Below are 17,856 nucleotides of genomic sequence, written 5' to 3'. Positions count from 1 at the left end.
GGCTCCAATACTTTGGCCACCTCATGAGAAGAGAAGACTCCCTGGAAAAGACCCTGATGTTGGGAAAGATGGAGGGCACAAGGAGAAGGGGACGACAGAGGACGAGATGGTTGGACAGTGTTCTCGAAGCTACCAGCATGAGTTTGACTAAACTGCGGGAGGCAGTGGAAGACAGGAGTGCCTGGCGTGCTCTGGTCCATGGGGTCACGAAGAGTCTGACACGACTAAACAACTGAACAACAACAAATCGAGAAGCAGCAGCCGCTAATATCAGGCGCATAGGCTTCAGTTGGGCTCTGACATTCTTAGTAGATAAATCTCAGTTTGGGGGTAATAACTTTGCTTCTCCCCAAGTATTGCTTCTCCTCGCCCCCCCATCCACTCATGTCAGCCAAGTTGATCCATAAAGCCTGGCTCTTCATAACTTTGAGGAGGACCGGAACAGAAGAAGCTACCTCCATAACTTAATTTGCTCAGTTGTAACTTTGGTTTCCTCCCCCCCCCCCCCACTTCAGAGAATAGAAGTAAGTTTTATCCTGCTGATTCTGTGCTGAAATGATCAGTGGTAACATCTGGATGATAGATAAAATGTCAGGGGTAGGATTAAAAGGAAGAATCATTTTTAATTAAATACAACCTGTGCTGAAAGAAAAGATGAGGATTTGCCGGCGGGGGGAGGGGAGGAAAATCTCCATCTGGTCAATTCTTTAATAGGGCAGATGAGAACCAAGAGGATTCTAACTGTACAAAAGGACACCGTGTTTAAAATGCCTAATGGCCATTTGAGCTAATATACTGGCTGCTCTAAACTCGCATAGAAGAAGAAAAATTATTCTGTTTGTGTCCTATATGAGATTTTAGGCTAGCTGTTACTGTTTGGTACATTAGCTGGGAGAAAGGCAGATTCATTGCTAGGGATTATTAGGAGAGAGGATTGGAAATAAAACTGTCATATACACAGTTCTGGACATTCCACCTCAAAGACGGGGGTTGTTGAGCTTGAAAAGAACGAGGAAAATGATCAGGAGCTTGGAGAAAGCTCCTTTTGAATGACAGCCGCAGAATTTGGGACTTTGGGCTTTAGAGGTGGTGGGGAAAAGGGTCATCAAAGATGTTTGTGGGGTTGGGGTGAGGGATGGAGTTTTATAGAAGTACTCATGACATTGAGAAAATGGGTAGAGGTTTCTGCTCCCTCTTTGAGGTCATCCAAAGAAGCTGTTTTGACAGTAGATTCAGGGCCGACAAAATGGAGAACTTTTTCACACACCCCATAAGAAAACCCATGGCATCTTGAACACATAGTGAACAAGTTAGACTACAGCCCCCATCCCTGCCCCATAGCTCATGGTCAGGGAGGATGGGCATTGTAGTTTGGCAACATCTGGAGGGGCCCTGTTTCCCAAGAAGACGTCTTATCAAAAACTAAGGCCATAACAGCTATATTGAACCTCCATATTCATATACTGTATACCAGTTGGGACCTTTCCCTACATGGTTTTATTTGGAGCTTCTTAGAGCTCAGGGATAGACAAATCTGCCATTTTTGTTTCTCTCGGTACATAGGAGCCAACTCCAAAGGGGTGGAAAGGGACCCCCTAAAGTTGGTGGGTGTCGCCATTTAAATAGTGTGTCTGCTGCGACGTGATCAATTATGCAGGGTGGGGCTTACTCCCCCCCCCCCATTTTTTATTCAAGTTGGCACCCCTGTGTTTTCCCTAGCTAAAGTTCAGCTTGCCACATTTCCATATCAGGTTGTGATCAGTCTTAACCTCAAGAACATCCTCACATAAAATCATCAGCATTTTTGTATGCAACTTACGCAAATAGAATGCAATTGTGTGTTTGTTTCACTGCATTCATTTTTATGCACACTTTCCTTTCAATTTATACATTTTTGTACACAACTTCTTGATGGTGAACTACATCACAGCCTTTGGAGAACTGAATTTGCAAACCAACCCCAATTTCTCCCCCAGCCCTTGTGGAGGCATCTGGTCGGCTACTGCTCAGAACAAGATGCTTAGATTTGACAGATCTTCTGTCTGATTCTCCAAGGCTTTATATAGGAGGTTGTGTGCATTATGTGCTTAAAAAACCCCCAAACCCTCTCATCAGCAACTCCACTTTTTACAATTTCCTATGGTGCAGTGCTGTGGTGCACTGTGGGAAATTTGAAATGGCAGCTTGTAGCAGCCCGTTACACCTGCTAGGTAAACTCGTGAACGTCCATGAACCTAGAGATGGTCCACTGAGGGCACTTTGTGAAGGCCACATTAAATCTGGAGTTGGCCTCAGAGGAAAAGTCCTAGGCAGTGCTTCCCCCCCAAGAAAAATAGGTGCCGGAACTCTCCTACATGGGAGACGGATTGAAGAAATGGAAATATGAATAGGTCCTGCCCCATAGTTTGGTCAATTGTGGCTGGGAACTAGGTGGAGTCAAAGATCTGAAAACAAAGTGAAGCCTCACACACGTTGACCAGCTTCCATTTTGACTTGAAATGTTTGTTTTGGGCTTCTTGGAAGTATGTAAAGGCAAGAAACCAGGTGGGGGAGCGCCCAGGGGTGTACGAAGGGGGGCAGGGGGTGGTCCATCCCAGGTGCCACCCTGGGGGTGTGACAAGATGGCCCGCTGCCTCCCCCCCCAGCTGTAGAGCAGCCGAGGGCACACACAGCGTCTTACAGGCTGCCCCACATGCACAGTCCATATGGGGCAATCCATACGGGTGCCATACTTGCGCCTCTGGGCAGCTCGCCCCACCCCTCAGCACCCCCTAAGTGCCGGAGAGGCTTCTTCCGCCACTGGGAGCACCAGCCTTCAATGGCACCCACCTGATGGCGGAAATGACTGGCAGAATCCGAGACCAGGGAGAAGAGTCGGTGGAAGAAGATTGGAAGAAATTTAAAGTTTACTTACAGAAACACTGTAAAATTAAGGAATGTTAGAAGGATGCTGGAATGAAGTTATGTGGTTTTAGCAGAAATGTTATAAAGGATTAAGTAAAAATGGATTGTTAATTGGTGAAAGAAGAGAATGTAAAATTACAGTATATTAAGATAAATTATTAGGATAAAAACAAAGATGGAAAGGATTTGCTGAAATACCTAACTGAATTAGAATACAAAAAAGGGAGGTGTGAGGAGGTCAAGGAAACAAGCAAATGAAAGATAGGTTATGGGAAGGTTTGATTTGTTTTTTAATTGTTTGTATTTTTCTGTTTTTCTTTTTCTTTTTTGTTTTTACTTATTGTGATATATTGTCTTTTTTTTTGCTTAATTTGGTGTTTTTTTTCCTTTTTTCCTTTTGTAACCTTTAAAACTTGAATAAATATTATTATTTTTTAAAAAAAAACAATGGCACCCACCTGAGAGGTGCATTCTGGGATGCACTGGCTGAAAGAAAGTATTTGTCCTGGGAAAGGAGAGTTCGATCTAGCAAAGTAAGGAAAAGACTGCAGGAAGGATTTTGATTGGGAAAGAAAGAGACAATAGCTTACATGAGAGGTTTGCAGAGGCAAGAGAGGCTGAAGTTCACATATTTATTTGAAATAACTTGTCAAATCCAGGGTTGCAGGCCTCTCTCACTGTCTGATGGAAGCACAGAGAATGACTGGCTCCGAGCCTTTTGTGAAGTGCATATATTGAAACTGCATTGTTGAACCACTTTTAAAACTCTGAACTAATGGGTACTTTGGCAACAGTTTCCAAGTCTGAAATCATTATTAATTCCTTTAGTACTGTAATAACATTGATGGAGATGAACTCTTCTAACATTGAAATTGTATAGTATTTAGCAGTAATTAACGTCCCCTAATTAGGAAATGTTGCCAAGTAGTTTTCTCTGCTGGCTCCATCAGTAGTTAAGTGCAGCTGGATGAAAATTAACCACAAAGGGAACAGCTTGCGTTTTATGTGGAGTTTGCTTTTGATTGATTCAAAAAGATATTCCTCAATGCTCCATCTTATTATCAAAAAAGGGTACATGGAATTATCAGTGTGAGAGAGAGCAAAGAAATCCACATGTCGCAACAGATGAAGCCGATGGGGGTGGGAGCGAGAAAATTCACCAGCTGACCTTGGAATTCGGTCACAATTCCAACGTGGAGGCAATTAGATTTTAATGTGGCCACCACTATCATCGATGGAGGTGGTCAGTTTGGTGGGTGAAGAGGTCATTCATACCATTTTCAGGCTCTGCTGAGGGTCTGAAGTCTTCACAAATCACTGCAGTTCTTCTCAGGTGTTACTGGAACAGGCGGAGGGGGCGGGAAATGAGGATTGTGCAGGAGAGGCAGGGCCAACAAGGATTAGACCTACCAATCTCAGCCAGTTCCCACCTGCCTACCTTCTTACTGCCTCTGGCCTCTGTGGGTGCCCTTGCAGAGCTCATCGGGGAAGAGGATGGGGGTCAAAGTTATAACGAGTTGGCTCTGACTCCACCTGTTATTGACCTTCCTGCCCTAAGAGTCCCAATGGGCACCAGCCATCAGTGAGATTGCAGCTGCGCCATGGACTGGTTGGATGCAGAGGAATGGTGGGAGGAACCAGCTGGGGAAGCACCAAGGGATGAAGGCTCAGAGCCCTAGAACGGTGGTGGGACGATGATGACGACGAGTGGCCAGAGGTAGAAGAGGGAGCAGACTGGGAAGAGGAGGTGTCAGAAGCTGAAGAGGTGATGGGGCTTAGTGAGCTGGGAGAGTAAGTGGCAGAGGGAAGTCCAGAATCAGAGGCAAAAGCTGAAGCAGGAGAATGAGAAGAGGGAAACCAAGAGGCAGAGATTCTTCACCAGCCTGAATCGCCTCAGGTGTCTCCCTCTCCTGCTGCTACAAGCACCCCTCCACCTTGGTCTTCCAGAAGCTGAAGACGCATGAAAAGGGCGGAAAGGGGAATGAAAGATGAAGAAGTGAAATCAGTAATGATTAAATGGGCACAGGGGGTAGGGCAGAGGTAGGTAACCTAAGGCCTGGGGGCCGGATCAAGCCCAATCGCCTTCTCAATCCGGCCCGCGGACGGTCCAGGAATCGGCGTGTTTTTACATGAGTAGAATGTGTCTTTTTATTTAAAATGCATCTCTGGGTTATTTGTGGGGCATAGGAATTCATTCATTCCCCCCCCCCATATATAGTCCAGCCTGCCACATGGTCTGAGGGACGGTGGACCGGCCCATGGCTGAAAAAGGTTGCTGACCCCTGGTGTAGGGCATAACATACAAATTGAAGATTGGGGGAAACTGTGGAAAGTGAATTTGAAATTCATGGACTGCATATTGCTGAAAGAGAATTACATGAAAATGATGTATAGATAGTATATTACACTGGTAAAAATGGCTAAAATGTATAGAACAGAATCAAAGACCTGTTGGAGATGTAAAGAAAGGGAAGGTACCTTTTACCATATGTGGTGGAAATGTAGACATAAAAAAAAAAAATTGGGAAATGATATACAACAAATTGAAAAAGATGTTTAAAATATTATTTATGAAAAAGCCAGAAGCTTTTTTGATAGGTATTCTAGGTCAAGAATTACCAAAGGGGAAATGCAAGCTCTTTTTATATGCGACAACTGTGGCAAGAACTGGAAGTCTGGAGAAATACCAACGAAAGAACAATGACAAGAAAAATTGAACTATGCAAAGTTAGCAAAGTTAACAGACAAATTACATGAAAAAGATAACAGTGACTTCAAAAAGGAATGGGAACTGTTTACAACCTATTTGCAGAAACAACAAAAAGAAATTGATTCATTGGCAGGATTTGAATAAACTTTCACAATTTTATTGAGTTTAAACATGGAGGACGACATTGTAACAACACCCAGTAGTATATATACATGCAGAATATAACAAGTAATGTAATAAACCAGAAGGGGAAGTTGAGGGAAGTCAGGTGGGGAGGGAGAAGATTGTAAATGTAATGGTAAGCTGGGATTGGATATTGGTAGGTGATATATGGAATTAGCAATTATCAAACTGCAATAAAAATGTATTTTTAAAAAAAGAAAAGGGCGGAAGAGAGGTTGGCTACACGCAGGCACAGTCCCCAATTGCTTGAGAAAACCCCCAGACAGGAGGGGACTTAGATGGCACTGAAGAAGCGGGAGCTTTCATTCTCAGCAACTGATTCACGGGGTAAGACGTTCCAGGGATGAACTGCTGTGCTCATTAGGCCTGATACTCTGCCAAGTCTGTGCTGACCATGTTCTTGCTAATAAAGAGTTAACTCCAACTTGCACAGTGTGATTTACTGCCGGATCTCTCCTGACAATCTTCTGCCCTGATCACTCCATGTTCTTCTGATTGTTCTAAACCATTAACCCTGTCCAGGTGTTTAAATTTGAAATGTTTGGAGGGAGAGAGGATGAGCAAGCTTCTATTTCCATCACCCTTCATGAAGAGGAGGAATAACCTCTGAAGCAGGGAGCCTTTTGGGCTCTGGTGGACTTGCCGTGCAATTTAGAACCAGGGTTCTAGATTTCCCTACCTCCATCTCATAGAGGCCTGCAGCCAGTGTAGTTACAGTAAGGGTGGGAACATTCACCCTCCAAGTGTTGGACTACAATTCCCATCAACCCTGATCATTACCCATGCTGGCAGTGGCTGATGGGAGCTGTAGTCCAGCAGCATCCACACCTTTCCCACTTCTGGATTAGTGAGTCAGAATGGACCAGGGAGACCCAGGTTCAAATGCTCACTGGGTAACCTTGGGCCAGTCACCATCTTCCAGCCTAACCTACCTCACAAAATGGGGAGGGAGGGTATCATGTATGCTACCTGGAGCTCTTTGGATGAAAGGCAAGATATAAAGATAGTAATAAATAAACATAGAGCAACTAGGCATGGAAGGAGGGTAGAGTTAATGTCCTCACCCCCATTTTCATCATATGTGTTTGGGGGATTAGAGACTACATGGAGGTCGGGGACATGGTCACCGTTCTAATTCTACCCTTCTATAGGTTGGCTGAACATCTGGAAAGAGATTTTGTTGTGAGTGTGCACCTAAAAATACACTGCACAAATGAGAAAGCAACAGTGGTTTAGAAAACAGGCACTGTACAAGTCAGCACTCGTTGGAAAAAGAGCCAGTATTGAGTTGACTTTAACTTCCTGTGGCTTCTACACTCATTTGAGATCCTGGGTTTGCAGCCCCAAAACAAAGCTTAGGGAATCGGAGCAAAATTCTATACTTGCATTCATCACAAGTCTCCCTCTTCCACTTTCAACGCTGGCTATGATGCGTAGGAGTTGTTCCTTCAAACATTCACATTCCTCAAAGTTCAAGGCTGCCGCTGCTGCCCCACAATATATATCTCTCTCCATATGAGGGCAATATCTTTTATTAGACCAAGCAACCTGTTACAGAATAATCTGCAAGCTTTCAAGTTGCCCGAAATCCTTCATCAGGCTAGATCTTGAACAGGGAGCACTTCACACCTGAAACATTTTTGTAGAAGCTCCCATCCTTTATCCTAAATAAGAAAATAGGCCTATGTATTAGGGATGCATGCCAAAGGCATAAATCCCCACCCCCTTTTTTTTATTTAAGGGTGACTATCTGATAACACTGCTATAGTTACTGGAATACTTATATACAAAATTCACAGCTAATGCTTATGCACACGTACACACACACACAATATTCACAGCTATTGCTCTTAAATTATTAATATTTTTTGGCACTCTAACCTTGAATATATTCAACAGCAGGCCACTGGATCTTGCATAATCTTATCCCCCTCCCTAAAACCTTTCTCCCACTCCTAAATGGCACCTGTGTGGTGCAATTGTGCAGACCAGGAGCAGTATAAAATGGAGGGGGAGCAGGGGCAGGAGATGCTGTAACATTTGGCTAGCATGGGATATATAACCCTAAGCAAAGAGGCCTTTGTTGGTAGCAAAGGATGCTATCTTTGGGAATTTTGTTCAAACGCTATATGGAATGCTCCTGTTGGTGCATCGTGAAACTTCAGAGCATATGGTGCTTCTGTTGGTAGGTGTTATCTGAAAGTTTTCAAATCACACTATGAGAGGGTCCCTCTGGTGAGCTCTTGGAACGCTTAGCAACTGTGAATTAGAAGTGACAGAACAGAGAAAGAGGGACAAAAAAAAAAGCAAATGCAAAAAAAAGCAACCACATACATTCTGTCTTCAAGACAAGAGTACAAAATAAAATCTATAAATTGAGACATCTTTACAAGGGAAAAAATGAGGCCAACACTCCAAAGCGAAAAGAGATCTAGAGAGCTTCCCCCACCTTCTTCTCCCCTCCTAGCAAAGGGAGGGGGGACACCCTGCAAAAAGTCATCTAAATTGTTAAAATAAAAATATGGTCACTTTCTCATGTTGACACGGTGTGTTGACGAGTAAATTCAAACAACTGGCGGATAAAATGTAGAGCAGCTTAAGATGGCTCTCAGGGGTCGGGCCAGGTTGGCTCTGCGGGACAATGAAAAGATTGTCTTTCTGTCAGGTGTCCAAGTCAACACTTTCCCTTCTGTTTGCAGAAAAACTGCTCTTATCCAGTAATTCTCAACTGCCCTGTATTGCTTTCCTCCTTCAGAGGCCTGAAGGATTTAAATGCAAGAATAAATGTGAGTAAGAATAGAAGCATTGTTTTGCAGGATCAAAACAAAAACACATTAACAAGGCAAACTTATATGTTTCTCCTCAGGAGAAAGAAAAAGAGTTCAATTGAAATTACTCTCAGGTAAGCGTGTGTAGGATTGGAGCCTTAATCCAGCAGTTTGTTTAGTCTAGCAGCCAGTTTCCAGCAGTGAGTAATGGGATGCCTCTATTAAATGGGGACATGAGACTCCTGGGTAGCCTGCAGCACCTTTTTAGTGACATTGGAAAATCCATCAGAGCTTTGCTTGAAAACTTCAGAACTTTATAGAATCATAGAATCGTGGAGTTTGAAGGGACCCTGAGGATCAACTAGTTCAATGCAGGAATATGCAGCTGTCCCATAAGGTGCTCGAACCTGCAACCTTGGTGTTAAAGCCCACTTCGAAAGAAACAGCAAACTTTTAAGCTGAAGCTTCTTTCCCCACCAAATCATTTTCCAGCTCAGATCAAAATCTAAGCCATAGAAGAATTTCCTGTTTCTTCCTCTCTGACTCTGCCAGCCCCCCTCATGCTCCAAAGCACCCAACCAGCCCTTCCGTTTACTTCTTGGCATCTGTGGAGGTGGGAGTAAGGACATTTCCTTCCTCTTCTTACCTCTATATTGCTCTGAGATGCTGGACAGCACAGCAGCTCTGAAAGAGCAGCAGCAGTGGTCCTTGCAGTCTTTCCCAAGGTCAGTCGCTACTGCACCATTGCTACTTGCCAGTTAAGTAGAGGTGGCACATCATAACCACCACAACTGAGTGGCAGGAATTTTTATCTGATAGGCTCCCCATGCCAATTCCTTTGGGGCCTTCAAGAAAGCAGCAGAGACTTTGAGAACGGAAGGGTTTTTGAGTAGGCTGGCTGCACCATTTTTTGTTAAAGCTAATTTAAAACTGATAGCCAATTCTTATGCAAAGTGAATTCTTCAGTTCGGTCCCAACGGAAAGTGGCAAGCAAATAAAATAATTGATCCTAATGAAACCACTTGCGCTGAATGCGTAAGTGCCATTTAATATATAGCACTGAAAGAGTACATCAAATCATCGCTAATCCCCAACACAAAAGTGCATAATCCAGTCTACTCAGGAGGAGGGCTTTTCAGTTACCACTAATATGGAACAATGGCTGGTTTCTCAAGAGAAAGCCACGCAGATTTGTCAGTCATACGCTTGACAGCCATTAAGTGCTTGGGTGGCTTGTCACTGATAACTCAAGGTAATTCAAAAATTAGCAGTTTGCAATTTTACCTAAATGGGAGAGAACTTGCAAAGTGGTCTTTATACTGTGAGCTTAACTTCAGATCCGTTTCCCAGAAGAAAGCCAGTTTGCTGAGACCCCACACTGCTCACATGTCTTCCAGTCTAATACCTTTGCCTGAAAACCTATAAAATTTCGTATGGCATGATAAACCACCAGCATGCTAGATTCGGATTCCTAAACGCCTGGTTCTTGCACCCTTGGCAGATATCAGTGGGTGTGGTTTTTTGCGGCATGGAGCAATCTCTCTTGCTCCCCACCCCCATAATGCCTAACTGATATCTCCTCCTGATGGCTTCGATCCAGCACACACACAGTGTCCTGAACAAAAACAGATCTGCAATGCCTCTTAGGAACGGCTGAGCAAGCTAGCCACTCCAGGAACCACTTTCAAATGTCCATATCTCTCTCCCCCCTCCCCCCGCTTCCCTACTTCTCTGCTCCCCAGGGACCCCTTTCCATCAGTTCTCACCTCCTTCACGCCTCCATACCAGATGCTGAGCTTTGATGGCAGCTGGGCTGTTTTAAAGTTTTATCTCTAATTAAGAAATGGAATCTTAAGCAACAGTTAAAATTTTAACACAGACCAGCTGTGTCTACAAAGGAGCTGCTATTTCAGATGCACGGTCCTCTTCCTCTCTTACCCCCCTCCCCACCCCGCATGTTTCTTAATTGAAATGATATTGTAATTCAAGGAGATTCCAACTACTGCTCCAGCAATTACGGGAAGGTAAGCTTGTCAGCTCCCAACCAGCCATGAGCGTCTGGTTCTTTAAGAGCTCTGCTTGATGGCGCATCAAAGAGGTCTGTCTTCCACCGTTCAGGCCTGCGGTCATCTGGCTTCTTCATAGGGGCATTGCTAGATACTTAAAGGGCTCAGAGCAGAGACCTGTGACATTAATGTGCCGTTAAGATGGCGGCTAGTTAGGTCTTGCTGGCACTGCACTTTGCAGTGTACCCTGCTGCCCTGTAATTATTAATATTTTCTCTCTTTTCTTAAAAAAAAAAAAAAAATGTTTACAGGGTGTAGGGCAGGAGATCTAGGTCCAGTGCACAGAATCTGGAGTCTTGTTTTCTTTCTTCTCTACTATAGCTCAGGGCCGGGGTGCCAACTTGAATAAAATATTGTGGGGAGCAGGTAAGTGCTGCCCCATCTAATGCATCGCAAGTCATGGTGCACACACCTCATTTGAATGGCAATGTCCATCAACTTTGGGGGGCCCTGGACCCCCTCAAATATTTTATTGGAGGCCCCAAAGTGTCAGGCTTTGGGGAATCAGCTACCTCCATCCTGGCCAGAAATGAGCAGATCAAACAAAAGGGAATTCTTACTAGTTAGTTTCTTTAATAAACACAGTGAAGGATAAAAGAAAGCCTCTAACCAGAATGGGGGTGCTCCCAATTAAGGTTTCCCCCCGTCCCTATTAATCCATGTCACTCCTATGTTTTGTAATCTGAGCTTGTACCCTCTGAGCTTTCTGTTCTGACACATCAAGGGGAGGGTGTGGCTCCCACCATTCTTCTCCTAGGGACCTTGGCCCCTAGGAATTGGCTCCTATGGCTCAGTGGTAGGAGCAAGGGTGGACTTTGGTCTTTCAAATTTCAACAGTACCCTGTGCAAGACCAAAATTCTGTGTCACCCACCTCTCGCCTTCTGTCCTGCTCAGTTCACTACGTCATAGTTGTGGCGCCCCCTAACCTTGGTGCCCAGTGTGGCAGAACTAGTCACTCCAAATCTGCCTCTGGGTAGGAGCACCCAACACCCACCCTGCTTTTCCACAAGAGCAACAGAGCAAGAGCAAACAAAAGCGAAAGGGGATGGTCTTCTGGTGGAGACTACCCAAAGTGAAGAGAGAGGGCCTTTTCTGTGGGGGCACCTTCCTTTTGGAACACCCCCCCCCCACAGAGAAGTTTGCATCATGCCATTACTGCAATAATAATAATAATAATAATAATAATAATAATAATAATAGTTACAGATAGGTAGCCGTGTTGGTCTGCCATAGTCAAAACAAAATAAAAAAATTCCTTCCAGTAGCACCTAAAAGACCAACTAAGTTAGTTCTTGGTATGAGCTTTCGTGTGCATGCACACTTCTTCAGATACACTTTCTGTATCTGAAGAAGTATCTGAAGAAGTGTGCATGCACACGAAAGCTCATACCAAGAACTTAGTTGGTCTTTAGGTGCTACTGGAAGGAATTTTTTTATTTTGTTTTTAATAATAATAATAATAATAATAATAATAATAATAATAATAATTTATTATTTATACCTCGCCCATCTGGCCGGGTTTCCCCACCCACTCTGGGTGGCTTTCAACCAAATATTAAAAACAATACAGCATCAAACATTAAAAACTTCCCTAAAAAGTTGTCTTCAGTTGTCTTTTAAAAGTAAAATAGTCGCTTATTGCCTTGACATCTGGTGGGAGGGCATTCCACAGGGCGGGCACCAACACCAAGAAGGCCCTCTGCCCAGTTCCCTGTAACCTCACTTCTCGCAGTGAGGGAACCGCCAGAAGGACGTCAGCGCTGGATCATCTAAGCATAACTCTAAGACAGTCCTATTTCTTCAATCCTTTAATTACCAACAATTGTCATTAAATTAAAAAAATAGTACTCTTTGTAACTCTGTCCTTCCCCCTCTTGCAAGTTCCCCCGAAGAAAGTGGCTTCCATTTTGACAATCTCATTCTCAGGGCTTTTGGATTGGTTTTGAGCTCACCTTGAAGTTGGTGAAGGGTGCTGAGAACTGTACTTCTGTGAACGGTCTTCTAATAAGTCACAGGACCTTTAAGAAGACTACAGTTCCCAGAATTCTTTGGCCAGGCCAGTTGAAGTGGCATGAGAGCGCTTGAAATGAATATTGTAGTGAGCATGGGATCAGCGTTTTGTGGGAGCAGGAGCATGGAACAGCATCTGTTGCCAGGTGTGTGTGTTTCTTAGTCCTGAGGTGTCCATGTATTAAGGTGTGAGTCCACATGTGTCAGAGGCATGGAGGGAGATTGGAGAAAAGGAAGACCCCCCCCAACATGCTTATGATATTGAATCACACGTATCAGGGAATACAGGCATGAGATGCAAGCATTAAGCATTTGCGGGGGGGGGGGGGGTCTAGGTAACCAAGGCAACCTTTTTCGCCTCGAGTCACACTTTCTGGATGCCTGTCTAGTGCAGTGCCAGTAATTGTAGCTGAAGAGGCTGTTTGTTATGAAAGGCAATTAGCACTTGAAATAAAAGAACAGATTTAAATAAATTGGGGTAAATTGAATGATGTGATTCTTTAAAAAAAAAAAACACCACACACACAACCTGGCAGTGAGGGATTTGGGGGTCCAGTGGGGACCACCAAGTCCTTGGTTTTAGTGCCAGATCACCCTATCCTACTCTACCCCAGGCTGCAATCCTAAATACACCATGATTGCATTCCTATAAATCAGTGGTGCTGAAGGAAGAGTCTTCCAGGGGCCGCATGTCAATGGTGGGTGTGGCCAGAGAGAAAAGTGGGTGGAGCAATAGGTGTGATTCTTACCATGGTGCAGTCTTGAAAAAGGCAGAGATTTCTTCACACACCTTTCTCCATCCTGTCAGATGGAAGTTATACACACCTTTCTCCATCCCTGTTTAGGGAAGTTTTTAATATTTAATGCTGTATTGTTTTTAACACTCGATTGGAAGCCACCCAGAGTGGCTGGGGAAACTCAGCCAGATCGGCGGGGTATAAATAATAAATTATTATTATTATTACTTCCCATATCACTTATGGGAGGAGGGCTTTGGGCTGCTATAGGAGTGTCCTGACCTGCCGTCCACCTGGCCATGCAGTAGGGAGCCAGGATCCCATTCATACAGATCCTGGCTTGCAAGTCCAACAGACCTCCCAGCTCCTGATAGTTTTTTCCGCCAAGCTTTTCCCTGAACTCAATAAGTTGGCCAGCCTTACCTTAGCCTGCAAAAACTGCCTTGCTATTTATACAATCTTGAACGCTTCTCTTTTCGAATTGCATCTCGCTAGCTCGTAAAAACGACCTGCTTATTTCTGAAAGCGGCTCGCGCTAAGTGGATGCCGCTTATTGATTGTCAAAATCAACATCTTTCCAAAGCTGTAATAGTAACTGTCCCTCCAAATGTGCCTCTGCCTCCCCGTGCCCCCCTTGCTAATGCTCAGCAGGCGAGGCTTTGCATTTATAGCCTCCCAGAATAGTCAATGCCCGCAAGTCTCCACTCCTGTACGCCTACAGCTAAATCATGGTACCCAACAGATGGTGCATATGTGTTTCCTAATGCAACGTCTTGTATGTGTGTAGTTGACATAATTAAATAATTGTCACCCACACCATCTCATGTAACAGCTGAACCAGAACTATATCTCTCAAAGGGAAAGAGCCAGGCGCTTCTTATGTGTGCCACAGGAATCGCGCACGCAGAGGAAGCATCCTCCATAAATAAAACATGTTTTCTGCCTCCCTGCTGGTTTTATTGTTTTAAAAAGAACATAAGATAGAGCCCTGCTAGATCAGGTCAAGGGACGTGGGTGGTGCTGTGGTCTAAACCACTGAGCCTAGGGCTTGCCAATCAGAAGGTTGGCGGTTCGAATCCCCGTGACGGGGTGAGCTCTCGTTGCTCAGTCCCGGCTCCTGCCAACCTAGCACTTCGAAAGCACATCAAGTGCAAGTAGATAAATAGGTACTGCTCCGGTGGGAAGGTAAACGGCTTTTCCGTGCGCTGTTCTGGTTCGCTAGAAGCGGCTTAGTCATGCTGGCCACATGACCCGGAAGCTGTACACCGGCTCCCTCGGCCAGTAAAGCGAGATGAGTGCCGCAACCCCAGAGTCATCTGCGACTGGACCTAATGGTCAGGGGTCCCTTTACCTTTACCTACATCAGGTCAATGGCCCATCTCATACTCTCCAACATTTCTCTGATGAAAATAGGGACGTCCTAAGGAAAAATGAACATTCCGGTATCAGATCAGAAACTGGGACAGTCTCTGTAAATCTGGGACTGTTCCTGGAAAATAGGGACACTTTGAGGGTCATGGCGGCCCACAATCCTCTTTCCATAAGTGGGTCTGCCATTTACCCAGCATCCTCTTTTCAGTGGCCAACCAGATGCCTGAGGGGGAAACCTGTAAGCAGGCCCCAAGCAAAAGAGTACTCTCCCTCTCCTGTGGATTCCAGCAACAGGTATTGGGGAAGCATTATTGCCTCTGACAACGGAGGCAGAGCATAGTCAGCAGGGCTAGTAGCCCTTGATAGCCTTTTCCTCCACCAATTTGTCCATCCTCTTTTCAAGACCTGCAAGTTGGTGGCCCTCACTGCCTCCTGGAGAAGCAAGTTCCCTAGTTTAACTACTGTGTGAAGAAGTCATTTCTGTTATACGCCCTGAATCTTCCAACATTCAGCTGGATGCCTGTGAGTTTTAAGAGCGTCCATGAGGCAGTGCAAACTTTTGTAGGCTTTAGTCACAAGTGCATGGGCTGTACTCAGATCTGAAGTGATATTCCCTCCATCGTTATCTTCTTGAGCAACCCTGTAGAGCACACGTGCTGATCTCCAGGTGTTGTTGGACTTCAACTCTCATCATTCTCAACCATTGACCATACCAGCAGGGGCTGATGGGATTTGTAGTCCAACAACATCTGAAGTGCACCACCTTGTGCTGTAGAGTTTGGGACCCAAGGTGTGATGGCCTGGGATTCGGACTCAGAGGTTGAACCTGAGGAATCCCAGCCTCCCACAGGAGTCCCCACCTCCAGAACCAGCTGAGCCAGGGCTGGGGCCTGAGCCTGAAGGGTCCTCACCTGTGCTGGATCCTCAGGTGCAGGCACCAGCTGAGTCTGCTCTGGCCCCTGAGTTGATGGAGGACCCATTGCCTGCAGGTGCTCCACTCTCAGCCCCGTCAGGGGAAGAGGAGGTTGCCCGGTCCGGTAACCCTCCAACCTCTCCTGAGCTGCAGAGGCTCAGGGCAGAGAGGCGGAGGGAACTAAGTTCCTGCAGGAGGAGTACTCGCCTCCAGGCCAGGAGAGGCGAGTCACCTGTGGACCGGGGTCGCCCTATGCCTTGGGGCAGATAAAAGCCAGTCAGCCCCAGTCCCAGGTTGTGGGAGCAACGTTGTTGCTAGCCTGTTCCTGCCTGCACCCTGTCCTGCTCTTCTGCCAGAGTTCCTGACCCCACCCAACTCCCTGCCTTGGACCCAGCTACAGCTTTGGCGGACAGCCTCCTTACAGCACCATCAACCTTGGACTGGACTCGGACCTCACCTCTCAGTTAGCCCCCAGGACCTGCACACAAAGGTGACCCCCCCTATTGTAGGTTGGTGCTGGATCTAGGCTGAGACAAGGGAAGACCAGATCACAGGTAGCTAAGGCAGGGGAGGGGATTCTAAAGTAAACCCCCACAACCCCACTCTATTGGCAAATCAGTGTACACATGCTTATTTAACAAGTATTTGCCCAGTTTGGCCTAAATCCTAGCCTCTGCCTGGGTTCGTTGGCTAACCCTCGACCCCATTCCATAGTAAGGTTGTTTCCCATGTGGTAAATTGCTGCTATTAGCGGAAAACTCGAGGATGTTTTAAAAAAATGCTATCATGGGCCATTTGTCACTGATCATTGTCTCTCGTCCCATTGGGCAATTACCAAACAATAGGAGACAAGCTGGCATACGCGAAGCTCTTATTTGAATGGAGCACACTCTGACACTCATTTAACTTCCTTTCCCCCCTTATATTCTTTAGAATAATCTGGATCTTCTGTCATTCTTAATCTCTCTCCCCCTTGAGAGCCCTTTTCAATTTGTCAACATTCAGCTTCGACGGTGGCGGTCAGACTACGGTACTCTGTCAGCTCGGGTCTCATGAGTGCTGAATGGAGAAATTCTATTTCTCCTTGGTTCTGTTTTCCCCACCTCTCCATTTTACAGTCCAATTTGGCTCTTGACCTTTGCACACCTGCAGCTCAGGTGTCCAATCTCCTGCACAGTTGTTACCTGGGGCAGGTGGAGTTTGCAGTATTAGCACCAAGCCTATAAGCTAAGGATGGGGGGTGTGTGTGTGTGATGCCTCAATGCCTTCCACAGGAAGATTTTAGGCATCACATGGCAGGACCGAGTCTCAAACAAAGATGTGCTCTCCCAAGCCCACATTCCCAGCTTTTTTGTACACTCCTGTCTCAGTGATGTCTACGCTGGCTTGGTCATGCCCACGGAATGGAAGATGGCAAGACCCCCAAGGATGTGCTCTAGGGGGAGCTGGCTTCAGCCATCAGGCCCATTGGCCGCCCATCTCTGTGTTACAAAGATGTCTGCAAATGTGACACAAAGGCTGGCAGTGTTAAACCCCCCTCCCAGAGTGGCTGGGGAAGCCCAGCCAGATGGGTGGGGTATAAATTATTATTATTATTATTATTATTATTATTATTATTATTATTATTATCCCTTGCAGATGACCACAGCACCTGGAGACAATCAAATTAGGTTGTGTCTCCACAGCAGTGAACATAGGAGGAATGGACACTGGGAGGAACGCCATGGCATGCTCGCATCAGCAGAACCGGATACCTTCAACAAAACATGTCTCTTCCGTATTGTTCTCTACAGCCACAGCGGGTGCTGTAACTCTCCAAAAGCTTGAATGCAAAGCTGCACTCTTCCCTTGACTCCCTTGACTCCAGAAACACATGAATGTCAACAACAACAGCTATCATCATCCAGGGATATATGAAGCTGCCTTATACTAAGTCAAACCATTTGGTCCATCTCATTCAATATTATCTGCACCAATGCTCCAGGGAATAAGGAAGAGGATGTTCTCAGCCATACCTGGAGATGCCAAGGATCAACCCTGGGACCTTCTGCATGCAAATCCGATGCTCTTCCAATGAGCTATGGCCTTCCCAAACATTTCTACCTCACCTTCCCTCAGCAACTCCATGGCACTGCCAACAGTTAAAACAGAGGGCCATGGAGCACTTCCTGTGCACCTGCTATTGCCATTTCC

The 17,856-nt window shown here is 45.5% G+C and overlaps 1 long non-coding RNA gene across 1 annotated transcript; it reads left to right on the top strand.

Annotated features, from left to right (window-relative positions):
• Positions 1-6,362: 6,362 nt before the first annotated feature.
• LOC307225441 lies at positions 6,363-17,519 on the top strand. Its single transcript, XR_013843015.1, has 2 exons — positions 6,363-6,430; positions 17,302-17,519. It is a non-coding gene; the product is annotated as an uncharacterized lncRNA (long non-coding RNA).
• The last annotated feature ends 337 nt before the right edge of the window (positions 17,520-17,856 follow it).

This window comes from Podarcis cretensis, assembly GCF_951804945.1.
Source record: "Podarcis cretensis genome assembly, chromosome: 10".
NCBI classification, from domain to species: Eukaryota; Metazoa; Chordata; class Lepidosauria; order Squamata; family Lacertidae; genus Podarcis; species Podarcis cretensis.
Note: the sequence above shows the minus strand (reverse complement) of the source record. Positions and strands in the feature narration are given on the sequence as shown.